Source organism: Cibotium barometz, chromosome 59 (genome assembly GCF_041138505.1).
Source record: "Cibotium barometz isolate CiBa-2024 chromosome 59, ASM4113850v1, whole genome shotgun sequence".
Taxonomy (NCBI): domain Eukaryota; kingdom Viridiplantae; phylum Streptophyta; class Polypodiopsida; order Cyatheales; family Cibotiaceae; genus Cibotium; species Cibotium barometz.
In genome coordinates, this window is record NC_141104.1 from 17345205 (window position 1) to 17357869 (window position 12665).

Sequence of the window (12665 nt, forward strand, 5' to 3'; positions counted from 1 at the left end):
CATTTGATTTTTTTCGAGGCCTTTTCCTGCAAGGTTTTTCTCAGTTTTGAGCCTCTGTTTTCCTGGTTCTCCTTTTGCTTTTGCACCTAGTCCCGGATCTCCTAGATCTATTCTTCTTGCTCTAGATTCCGAGCCCATTTGATTTCTTCCGAGGACTTTTCCTACAATGCATGGTACTTATTGATAACTACAATGCGTGGTTTAAGCTAATGGATTGATATTAATTGAATGATTAAATAAAAATGTAAACATGATATAAAAAAATAAAAATAAAAATTGCTTGAATGTTGAGGGAAAATAGGGACACTTGCTTCTTCCCTGCTCTCGGTGAAGACTCGAAGGCTTCGATGCTCAATCAACGATCCAATCTTCGGGTAATCTCCAACAAAACACCAAAGAAATAGTGTTAATCAACCAACCGGTGGATTTGCATCCCACCCAGGGAAAATCAAGCTCTAGCTAATGAATCAAGGAGAAGACCCTTAGCCAAATGCCAATCCTTGGCAATGGCACCAAAGATGTTAATGGCTTAACATGCTACCTGATAAACACAAGAGAGAAGAAGAAGAGAGTGCTTGCAAGGGTTGAATCCGCGATGATTCGCACTTGGGCAACCCTATGAGGGTTAACTCCCCAACGTGAGGCCATTAGTAGGGGCTCACTCTACACTCTTTTTGTGTCACCCAAAGAAAGAGAGATCCAAGTAAGCTAGGTAGGAGAAAAAGGGAAGGAGCTATGGAGAGTTCAACCTCTAACCTCATGCCAATCGTATACAAAAAAGACAAGGTGGAGAGCAATGAGAAGGGAGAGAAGGAGAGAAGGGAGAGAAACACCATTCCTATTCACATACATCAACAATCACAAGCAATGAGAAGGGAGAGAAGGAGAGAAGGGAGAGAAACACATTCCTATTCACATACATCAACAATCACAAGCAAGAAAACTACCATAATCTCAAGAGAGAGTGAGAGGGAGAGAAGGCAACTCACTTAAGACAACTGGGATTTTCCCTTTTCATATTCCATAAAATGTCTTATATACATGAGCGAGAAGGCAAGACTCAATTAAGACAACTGGGATTTTCCCTTTTCATATTCCATAAAATGTCTTATATACATGAGCTCACTTTTACAATGGCCGGCCACCCTACTCAGATGGTGGCGGGGGCATGATATCCCCTTCTTGGAGTGGTGGATCGGTGGGTGGCAGAGCCGGTGATGAGGTTGGAGGGGGTGTCGATGATGAAGGTTGGGTGGTGAGGCTCGTGTTGAGGAAAGGTGGGGGTATAGCAGAGGTGGAGGGGATATCCCTGAATGTTGTGTGCATTCCTAAGTTAAGGGATAGTGAAGGTGGCGAGGGGGTTGTGGGTGTGATGGGGGTGGAGTGGGAAAGTGAAGGGGGGGAGAAGAAGTTGGGGCACCAAAAAGTGGAAGTGTGGAGGTGCTTGAGGGGGGTGGTGGGGGTGGGGGTTCTGTGTGAGGAGATGTAGATGAGGGTCCTGATAGTGGAGGAGGGGGTGGTGGTGAAGAGGCTTATGGGTTTAGAGGTGGCAAGCTGCCCTACCCATTTGTGCCATCATCGTTGTTGTTGGGGGCATGGCTAGCTGCAGTTGCAGTCTGAGGACCGTGGGCCTAGAAGAAATTAACTGCAATTGCAGCCTCGACTTTGCTGAACTCGCATGGAAAAGTGATGAGTGTGTCATCGAACTGGCATATGTCAGTGGCCTCCATGACCTCGATTTGGGTGAAGAAACGATGGTAGAGAATGAGGAGGCCGGGTGCTGAGTAGGGTGGTAGAGGATTGTTGATGAGGGAGATGTAGGAGTCATGGATGACATGCCAGCCAGTGGTGTGGAGGTACTACAATGCTGGCTTGAAAGGAGGAGGAGATAAGGGTAGGGACAGACACCATCTGGTAAGGATAGTTCAATGAGGTTAGATGAGACTGACGTAGGGAAATCATATCGAAGAAATAGGTTCCAAGCTGTTAGGGTGGCTTAAAGGGGGTGGAAGGGGAGTTCAAAAAGAAGTCACGAGGGTGGTGGAAGGTTATCAACCCCTAGAATAAAAAATGGGGGATGAGGCTTAGGCTATCGAGGGGGATCTTGGAGAGAACATAAGTAAAATTTTGGCAAGAGAAGGACTCCTCTATATAAATATCGTGTTGGAGGAGGTTGAGGTGGATGGCTCGAAACTGAAGGTCAAGAAGCTGATAAGGGGTTTGAGGGGGGAATGCCAAAAAAATGGGGAGCTCTGTTGCAGTCTCCATAAGTACGTCCACCTTATGATCGACCGAGCTAGATGAAGGGGTTGATGGAGTGGTTGGCGGCTGGGCAGCTCGGGCTTCCACCTCTCCGAACTGCTCATGTAAGTGATGGAGGGTGGCCTCTATTAAGTTTTGGTGCCTTGCAAAATCCACGGTGGTGTGGGCTAGAGCTTCCTCTACTGTTTGGGCCCACGTCTATGATAATAAGCTCTTTGTGGGCGCGGCCACTACATGGGCTTGGTTAACCTGTTGCTGGAGCTCAGTAATTCTAGAAATGGCTGTGCCCCGCTGCTCTTTTTGTTGATCAAATTTTTTCTGCAGAGCTGCAAGAAGTGGACATTTGTTTGGTATAACTCCTCAGGCACTGCTCTCTCCTCGGCTTTGGCTAATAACATTTCCTTCTATGAAATTTGTGCCACTTCTTGCCATCGGGATATGTAGCCTGTCATTTGTTGGATGAGCTCTCGGGCCATATTAGCAAAACATTGGGAAAAATTGGGCACGTCTCCTCAGACCGCATGGAAGCTTTCTGCGTGATTTTGGCTAGAGTTGAAACTGGTGTTGAAACTGGTAGCACAGGCCCAAAGGATAGTGTTGATGGTATTTTGGGTGTCATTGGGGGATGAGGGCCCGGCCTGATCATGAGGTGGCATTTCAGTGAACTTGTCATAGTAGGGGGTGGGGTCTTATATAGATTTCTGTGAAGGAATTCTTACCTCTAGCGATACTCTTCCTCTTCTGCGGCCTTCTTGGCAACTTCTGTAGGTGCAACAGCCATCTCTTCCTGTGTGGGCCTAGGGCTTGGGGGTGGCTATGCCTATTTTGTAGGTGTGGGTTCACAGTGGGGCCTCTTAGGCTAGTGGTGGGGAAATGGGAGAGGTGGATAGAGTGTATAAAGAAGCAACTGTGGCATCGGGTCCGCTCAACTGGATGGCTGGGGGAAGCTTATCCTATCCCACCATGTAATAAAGAACCCTAGTAAGTAATATTTTGACCGCCAACTTGCCTTGCGGGTTGGAGTAGTCGCATGGAGCTCCTGGAGGAGGTAGTTGGCCCAATTGACCTATTGGCCGTGGTGCACATGAGCCAAGTTGTTAGACTGCACCTACTAAACCTCTGTGTCCCCCTTATCACATGAGGAGAAACTACAAAGTGTGTGCTGGCATTACAAGGTCATCCTGGGCAATGTTGTCCCACTCAACTCCATCCTTGTTGGCATTCCCCCTGTACAGACCATAGGTGAGCTTAAGGGCATTGACGAGGTAGACATATGGATGTTCCACTTGTGATAGTTCTAGTGCCTCTTGCACAAGTCCTATGCTGAGCTGGACTAGATACTGTCTCCCCTCGATATCCAAAATGATACCTATGTGTTGATTTGCATCATAGGTCTTTGTGAAATGTAATGTGTTGCACAAGTCTGCCCCCCTTCGAGTAGGTCCAACTCCTGGCCCACAGCAAGGTCGACTGCAACAGTTCTATAGCATGACCATATATGTAGTAAAGGAGCTTGTGCTCAACTTTACGATGGTTCTTCATTAGGCAATGGACAATGTGTCCATTTACCTACTTCATCAGTGCTTCGCCTAGATGGGAGAGCTAGGTGGGGTGCTTCATGTACTCCTTGAAGCATCCATTGTTGGTAGGTCTCTTTCGCCTCAGGGAAGTATGGTGGAGCACCTCCAGGGAGGAGTCTGAAGCTTCGGACATCTTGAAGGCTGGCTGTGAGGGTAGGGGTTAGTGGAAAACATTTGCAAGCGTTTAGCTAGGCTGAGAGTGAGAAGTGAGAAAATGGGAGAAGGGGGCCCATATTTATAGCTCACTGAAGAAGACACGGCCATGGAAAGTTTAGGGAACAGGCATGCGACTGTAAGCATATGGGTGTGGCAAGTCAAGCTACAAGGTGAACGAGCGTGGTGATGATTGAATGGCCAGTGTGACAAGATGATCAAATGGTCACGAACTTGCAGGACTGGTTGGAATAGCTAGCGGCACTTTGGATAGAGAGTCACCATGACCATGGCAGTGTAAGGGAGAGGGAATGGTCGTTCCAAACTGGGAACGTCCGCAAGTCAGACTTTGAGAAGGGAACGGTTGTGGGCTTTGTGTTTGAGGAAGGAACAACCGTGGAACTTATAATTCTGAGAGGATTTTTATATCCAAAGATATCTCAATTTTGGATATCTCTCTATAGACATTTTCTCTCTCTAGGCCAAAATAGGGTAAAATAAGATCTTTCTTCTAATTGAGAGAGGGGAATAATTACAAGAACAGAAGGGGAGGTTCTTACACCTTTACGACTCAAGAGCTGGAGGGAGGAATCTTACATCCTACCCCACTTAAAAAACATGAGATGTCCTCATCCTACAGCTGGAGGATAAACTCTTTCACCTTAAGATCCAACTGATTCTGGGATTCCTTATAGTCTGATCAACCCACGTAGAATCCTGGGATAAAGATCCCTTCTATACAAGAAGAACATACAGAACTCATTATCAGAGAATAATTCATTTAGAACATATCATTCATATCCTTAACACAATAACGGTCCATTAGACTGAAAATTCCATCTTAACATTCCCCACGAAAATTTCAGTTATGCAAGTTCTCAATTTGTCATTTCTTAATTAGATCCACTACATCAAAGGTCAGACATCATCAATCTGTCAGCGGCACAATCCACTAATCTCATAGGATCTGCTAGAAGTTATAATCATCTTCCACTTACTACCATCATCACTAGGATTCATCCCATTCATCCTCATTATGGCTTTGTTCACAACTTATCTTCTTTCAACCAGAATTTAAAAATCATCTTTCAATCAGAATCCAAATCAATTCATCAATTCTCAACTAGAATACAAAAATCATATCAACCAGCATTCGAATTCATCCTCTGGATAGCATTTTTGCTTATAACTTCAAGGTCTTAGATTTACTCTTATATATTGTCAGTAAAGAGCTACAGATATATCCACGGTATATACGGGTAGTCACGGTCCTTGGAGTTATAAGGTAAATACCATCATATCTAGGCCTCAAGCAAGTCAGGGATTCCACACAATTGTGGTACTTCCATCTAAAGACCCAATTTCCAATTTATGAATCTTCATTCTGAATATCAATTTGTATGAATTTCATCACACAATTACAATCTTTTATTGGTACTTCATAAATTTTTGACATTTCTTGCTTCTTGGTTGATCCTCTTTAGCCAATTCTCTCTCATACAAGCTGAAAGATCCATGCCCCCTCCGCACAACGAATTTGGGGGTGCTAGCAGTGGAAGTAGCACTTCTTCCATAGAGCAGAGCCTCTCACTCGGGGCCTCGCACACGGATATTCGGACGAGAGACTAATCCCTCGGTTCTTCCAAAACCAAACCTGGAAAAACTTCCCTCGCCCAGCAGACATAGACGATTCCTCCAGGATATTTTATTCTAACGTAGTCAAGGTCATCACTAACCAAATTGATCCGACCGAACCCGTAAGTCTTATGGTCATATCAAGGAAGAGGCTTGCACTTGGTTCAGAGAGTCCAAGGCTTTTTTCCTCATCAAGAGGCACAACCATTGATTCTTTTCCATAGAACAAGGGTTATCCAGGATTTACTTCAACTATCGTAACTTAACAGAATTGAGTCTCATTTTAGGGATCCATCAGTCGAGCCTAACCCCATCCAATCCCATGGGCCAACCGCCCAACCACTGTAGTGATAGGATCCATTTAGGAGTTTGGTTATGTTTTGCCCTGGGTACTAGGGAAAAGACTTCCCAGGCCCCCTAGCAAGTGCTTCAAGCAAAGTTCAAGATAGTCACACCACTTACACACCCAATATGAAATTGCCTTTTTCACAGATTCAGCTGTCTTTAAAACAATCTTTTAATGAAACCATAGTATCACTGATCATAATCCTCCAAAATATCTAGCTTGAATTCTAATTTCCAATCATTCCTTTAATAGTACTACCCGAAAATATAATCAAGTATAACATTCATTTCTTCCCCAGCATACCTATGGCATCATTGGCAACCAGAACACTCACCACCTGCTCACTCAAGGGCCTTTTCGATAGTTCCTAGCTCATAGTACCTGGAAATATAATCACATAAAGAAAGATCCAGATGGACTCTCTGTTAAAGATCAGCAAGATCAACCAACAGATCCATATAAAAGAGCCATGGACTCATCTGTTGTTGAGGACTAGCAAGGCCAATCAACAAGATCCATGCCCGAGTTCAAAAAACAACTCTAACACCTTGTTCCATTTTCTTCCTCGACGCACGCGTGGGTATCTTTGGGTGACCTAGAGCCTGAGTAGCGTATGGTCATCACCCTCTAGGATCCTTCGCAGGTCACCTAGCACTTCACTCATAGGCCACTTCCTTGGTCCCTCATCCATAACGGAAGCTCACCATTTAAATCGAATTGAGGCTGTCAAGACCTTGGCCAACCTTGCTACGCGAAACGTCCTCCATTGAGTCTTCATCAGCTGTGCTGCAACTTTATCACTTAGGTCTCCACGACCTCATTCACAAGATGGTCAAAATGCTTTCCCAGCATTCTTGACATAAAAAAATCATTTAAAAACATGTCATAAATACACTTTCTAACGAACTCTCATCTTTCCACATTGTTCCACATCATTTCTCGTTATTCCACATCATTTCTCGTTATTCCACATTTTTCTAAATCAATTAACTTTGCTTATTCCACATCCAGTCATATCTATTCCCATCATCCTTCATCCATTCTCATCCAATCACATCATCCAATCAATTAACTTTGCTTATTCCACATCCAGTCATACTATTCCCATCATCCTTCATCCATTCTCATCCGATCACATCATCCAATCACATCATATTACATCTCATCATCCTTCATCCATTCTCATCCAATTACATCATATTACATCTCATCACATCTATCCACATCACATCACATCACATCACATCTATCCACATCACATCACATTCATCCCCACTTCACATCTCATCACATCCATTTATCCTCATCACATCACATCACATCCATTCACATCACATCTCATCCATTCACATATACCCCGATCCACATCACATCACATCACATCCATTCACATCACATCTCATCCATTCACATCTACCTAGATCCACATCTCATCACATTCATCCATCTTATATCTCATCCATCCATTCACATTACATCACATCCATTTATATTCATTCAGATTCACATCTCATCACATCACATCTCATCCATTCACGTCTACCCAGATCCATATCACATCCATTCACATCACATCTCATCCATTCACCTCACATCACATCCATTCAGATATCATCACATCACATTCACATCTCATCGCATCCATTCAGATATCATCACATTCACTCACATATCATCACATCTATTCATATCTCATCACACCCATTCACATCCCATCACACCCACTCACATCCATCACATTCATTGCATCCACATCACATCACATACATTCCATCCACATCTATCCATATCACATCACATTCATCCATATCTCATCACATTCATTCCATCCACATCACATTGCATTCATTCCATCCACATCACATTCATCCATCCACATCACATTACATTCATTCCATCCACATCACATTCATCCACATCCATCCATTCATTCACATTCACATCCATTTACATCACATTACATCTCATCCATAGCTCATCACATCCACTCACATCTCCTCACATCACATTCACATCTCCTCTTATCATTTACATCTCATCTAATCACATCGCATCCATTTACATCCCTATCACATTCATTTATATATTGTATTTTCATTCCTTAAACATCATTAATGAGAACTAATTCTAAACTTTCGTTTACTCATTGGATCCTCGATTCTCCCAGGGATTCTAAATTCTCTTTTTTTTGAATAAGAATATCCAAGTTTTCTCGATTGATATTTTCATATATTTTCTCAAATTTCTCAATTAAAATATATTCAATATTCTTCTTTTCGAGTAAAAGATTCATGGGACTCACAAAAATCAATTCTACCCATATTTTCCAATAAAATTAATAATGCTCAAAATTTCACTTTTGAATTATGCCAAAAATTTTCCTTTTACCATTTAATTTCTTGGATCTCAATTATCATGGGAATTCCTCTTTTTTCATAAAAATAAATTTACTAAAAATTACTCTTTTCTCATAATCAATTAATTATGCATAATTATAAAAAAGTATTTCTCATGAATATGATGAAAATCATTCTTTTTGCATAGGATGTCCAATCCTATAATATGGTAGGAAGTCCTCTTTTAGCATTATGCATAAAAATAAGATATGTATTATTTTCTGAAAATTTTACCATAGCTTCGCTGCTGCTATTAGTGATAATTATCAATTTTTTTCTAAAGAATAAAAACTTGTAATGAAAATATGATAGTAGTTCCTCTTTTATGCTTAAAATCAAACTATGAATTTAAATCATAATTTTAACCCCATAAAATTAAACATAACTATGATTATCCCACTAGATTAAGCTAATTTCAACATTCCTCTTTTCCCAAATTGTTAGGATAATCCATTTCTCATTTAGAATGAATTAGAGTAGTTTTCAACTACTAATAAACAATCTAAAAGAATTTACCATTATTTTAATAGCATAAAATCATGAAAGTATCATTTTCTTAATCTCTAGCTTATCAAGCCTAGAGTTTAGCTTTGAATTAAGAGAATATCGTTGAGAAGCATCCTTTTTTAGGGGATTTAGCCATAAGATGGCTATTCTTTTAGAGAGAGAGATTTACTTAAAGAAAGCATTACAAATAAGCATGAAGATTAACTTTCTCTTAATTAAACATTAAGACTTTAAGGGAAAGCTTGATTTGAATTAAAACAATTTATTTAGAAAGCTTCTCAAGCTTGAGAGGGGTTGAGAAGAAGAAAGTTATTGAGAAAATTAAAAAAACCATAAAAATTGATTTTACCTCAAAGTTTGGCTTGATTCTCTGATTGCATTGAAGCCCCCGACCAATCAATTGGTCCACCAAGAGGAGAAGAGCAACTCCACGAGTTGTTGTAGAGAGAGAGAGCTCCAAGCTCCCAAGAGAGAGGAAGTTTTAAGGGATAATAGAAAATATGATTATTTTAATATAATACTGGCATGGTATAGCTCCCATATTCCCTTACAAATGACTGAGGGTCTATTTATAGTTGAGGGAGGCCACTAACCAAGTCCAAGTAGGTTTTAGAAATTTCCAAGTTCAGTAATTCATAGATGAATCTAGCGTTTATGAGTCTATCAATTTCTTCCCAAACTATCTTGGAGTATTTTGGGTTCATAGGGTTAGCTCTCTGCTTGACTGGTCTCACTCCATCAACCATAGGAATGGCATGTTTAACCACTTTGGGAGGTACACCCTTCATATCTGTGTTCTTCCAATCAAAGAAGTCCTGGAATTCAGTGAGGAGAGCAATCAAATCTTTCTCTTCTTCCACGGAGAGGTCATCCCCAATGTGGATAGGCCTGGGGCCTTCGCTTGGTCATGCTGCTGGCCAGGTTAACCTCTTTCACCTTGGATGGACCATCATAGGAGGTTTGTTGTTATCTGTTGTGTGGGCCCTTTGGGCCAAGTCATATTGAATGAAGAAATCAATCATCTTAAAGGTTTTAAAATGATTGGGGACCTGTTTGGTCTCCTTGGCTTAGTGCTTTCTTCTTCAACCAATTTCTTGGCCTCTTTTTCTACAAGCACTGATTTCTTGTTGTGTGTGCTGAGCACCAAAGCTTTTCGGGGTTGAGCACCAAAGCTTTTCGGGGTTCTGGTTGGGGGAAATAGGTTTAGGGGTGGTTGTGTGGACCAAGAGGGAGTTATTGGTGAACTCCTTTTGCCAGACTTGGTTGAAGTGTTTATGTGCTTTAACTACCTCTACGTATTTGAGCCAATGGGTATCCAAGTCAGTGGGGAAAACATAGGGCTCTTGTCTGGGCAATCCATCGGGTTTGCGAGTTCTGTGTGAGTATTTTCCTCATGATGGTTCCACTTTGTGAGCCTCTTCAGGCTCATAGTTGGCTACTTTAGGCAAGTATGCGGAGCTAAGCATGTAGAGAGATGTGATCTCTTGCCCATTGGTTTTGTGAATTAGGTTCCTATGTGCCTTGGAAGTATGTCCAAGGTAGTAAGGATATGCATCCAATTCTTAGAGTCTTGCTTTGGGAGAGGTGCACATTCCTCGCTATCTTTTCCTCATTAATTGTTTTGTGGCAGGTTTGGCACATGTGGACTACTATGGACCACCCAATTGTTGCTACCAGGTCCTCCGCGAAGGGTCAACCACTCATGGGATGGACCTTCCACATTTCCACATGTGTAGGTTGATCTTTGGTCCTTCGTCCAAATGTAGTCATGGATCCTTTTTTCCCTCATAAAGGCTCGTCCAAGGATGTAAGCATATGAAATAGGCTAGCACGAAAATTTATCACCATGAAGTGTGGTGGAAATTAGTCCCAAGGATCTTGATCTTTAGATCCTTCAAGATGCCTATGGGCTTGGCAGTGGTTTTGTTGGCGAGTTTCACTAGTAAAGTCATGTCATCCATGGGAGGTTCTTCTCGTTTCTCCTAGCATTTTTTTGTTACAAGGGTAATGTGGCGTTGAGTTCATCACCTTCAAAATATTGTCCAAGCTTGTTGACTTGAACAATGGGGGCACCAATGATCCCATGGGGCTCACTAAGCTCATCTTCCTCCATCTCATTGGAGCTATCTAACTCTATAGACTCCTGCATCCCTGCCCCGAGATGTCCCTCCATCCAATCTTTTAGATCCTTTCATAAGCTTGGGCTACCGTGGTGAGCAAGGTGCCGATGGGGATTTGGATCTGAGAAGAGAGGAAGAAAGAGAGACCTACAATGTCTCTGGGAGCAGGTGCGGTTCCTTGAAGAAGGTGCATCAGCTTATCCTCAAGCTCTTGTTCATATAGGGTATTGGAATTTGGAATTCTATGTTTGTCTTTTTGAGGGGGTCACCTTGGCTTGTCCCCATGCTCTTGTTTGTATAGGGTATTGGAATTTGGACTTTTGTGTCTGTCCTTTGAGGGGGTCATCCCGTAGGTTTTTGAGAAATTCATCTACCCGGTTTCCCTGGTGGGGGGTGGCTGAGCGGTGGGTGCTTCTTCTTGAGCGAGTCTCTGAGGAGGTGCTTGGTCTTGGGGAAAGCCTTGGTATGCACCCGAGTCTCCTTGGTAGGTCTCATGTTGGAAACTGAGGGACATGGCTCTAGGTAAGCCGTCGGAGGCCCATCCTCTAGCTGAGCCTGGCAATCTTGAATGAATTCTTAGGCACCATTAGCCTTTTGTTTTCCTTGATGGGGTTAGGATATTTGGCTAGCTTTTTGGGAACCTGGTTAGGGTATATTGGCTCTCTAGCCCAGGTGGATGAAGGTAGCAGTCGCTCCTCTTTAGGTGAAGAGGTTGATGTATGAGTGATAGTGCCATCTTCCGAATCGCTTTTAATGCCATCCCTTTTTTGATTGGACACTTATCTACCTGGTTAGGTTCTATACAATGGTAACATTACATGGGTGGTCGTTTAGCCACAGTGTGCATGCCTCATCCCTGTGGAGTTGCGGTGGCTAAGTACACAGGGTACATCTGGTCGCCCTCCATCACATATTGACATAAAATCTGGGAGGGAGGACTCTTAGTCATTTGCTACAATAATACAGTGGCTAGTTGTTCCACTTGCTATGTAGAGGTGGACTCTTTACTTTTGGGATTGACCAACTCCATCCCGGCCCTGGTGGTTGGTTCTCCAATGTTGGGTCATTTTCTTCATTAATGCAGTGGCCAACTATTCGACTTGCTGTCGAGAGGTGGAATTCTTGCTTTTTACCTTAGATTTGGTGCGAGTTGTTTTGATGAAGGAGGCCCCGAATATGTACCCTCATGAAGTTCTCAGGAACGTGTTCCCTTCTTGAAGTTATCCTCGAAGATCATAGTGCTCTTGCAACATTTCTCAAAGGAGGTATGGGATAGGGAATACAATGAATTATGTAAGGGTATGTCTTCTAGGCCTTCAAGTAATCTCCCTATTATAATGCCTTTCATTCAAGAACTTGTCTCTGGTGCTACAACGGGAGTGGAGATATCTTACTCTATTGACGTAATCCCAGATGGTGTCTCCATCCCTTTTTTTTAACATTGTGAAATTTCTCAATGATGGAAGTATCCAACCTTGAAGGCCTATTTCAAGGGTTAAAAGGTGGCCTTATCTTCTATTTTCAAGGACCTGAACTGTTGGGGTTGGCTTTGCCATTTAGGGTGAGGCCAAAGGCACTCACCTTGACTTGATCATCTACATGGCCAAACGCTTCATATATCTGATTAAACATCTCAAGGTGTGGTATAGGATCACCAGTTCCATTA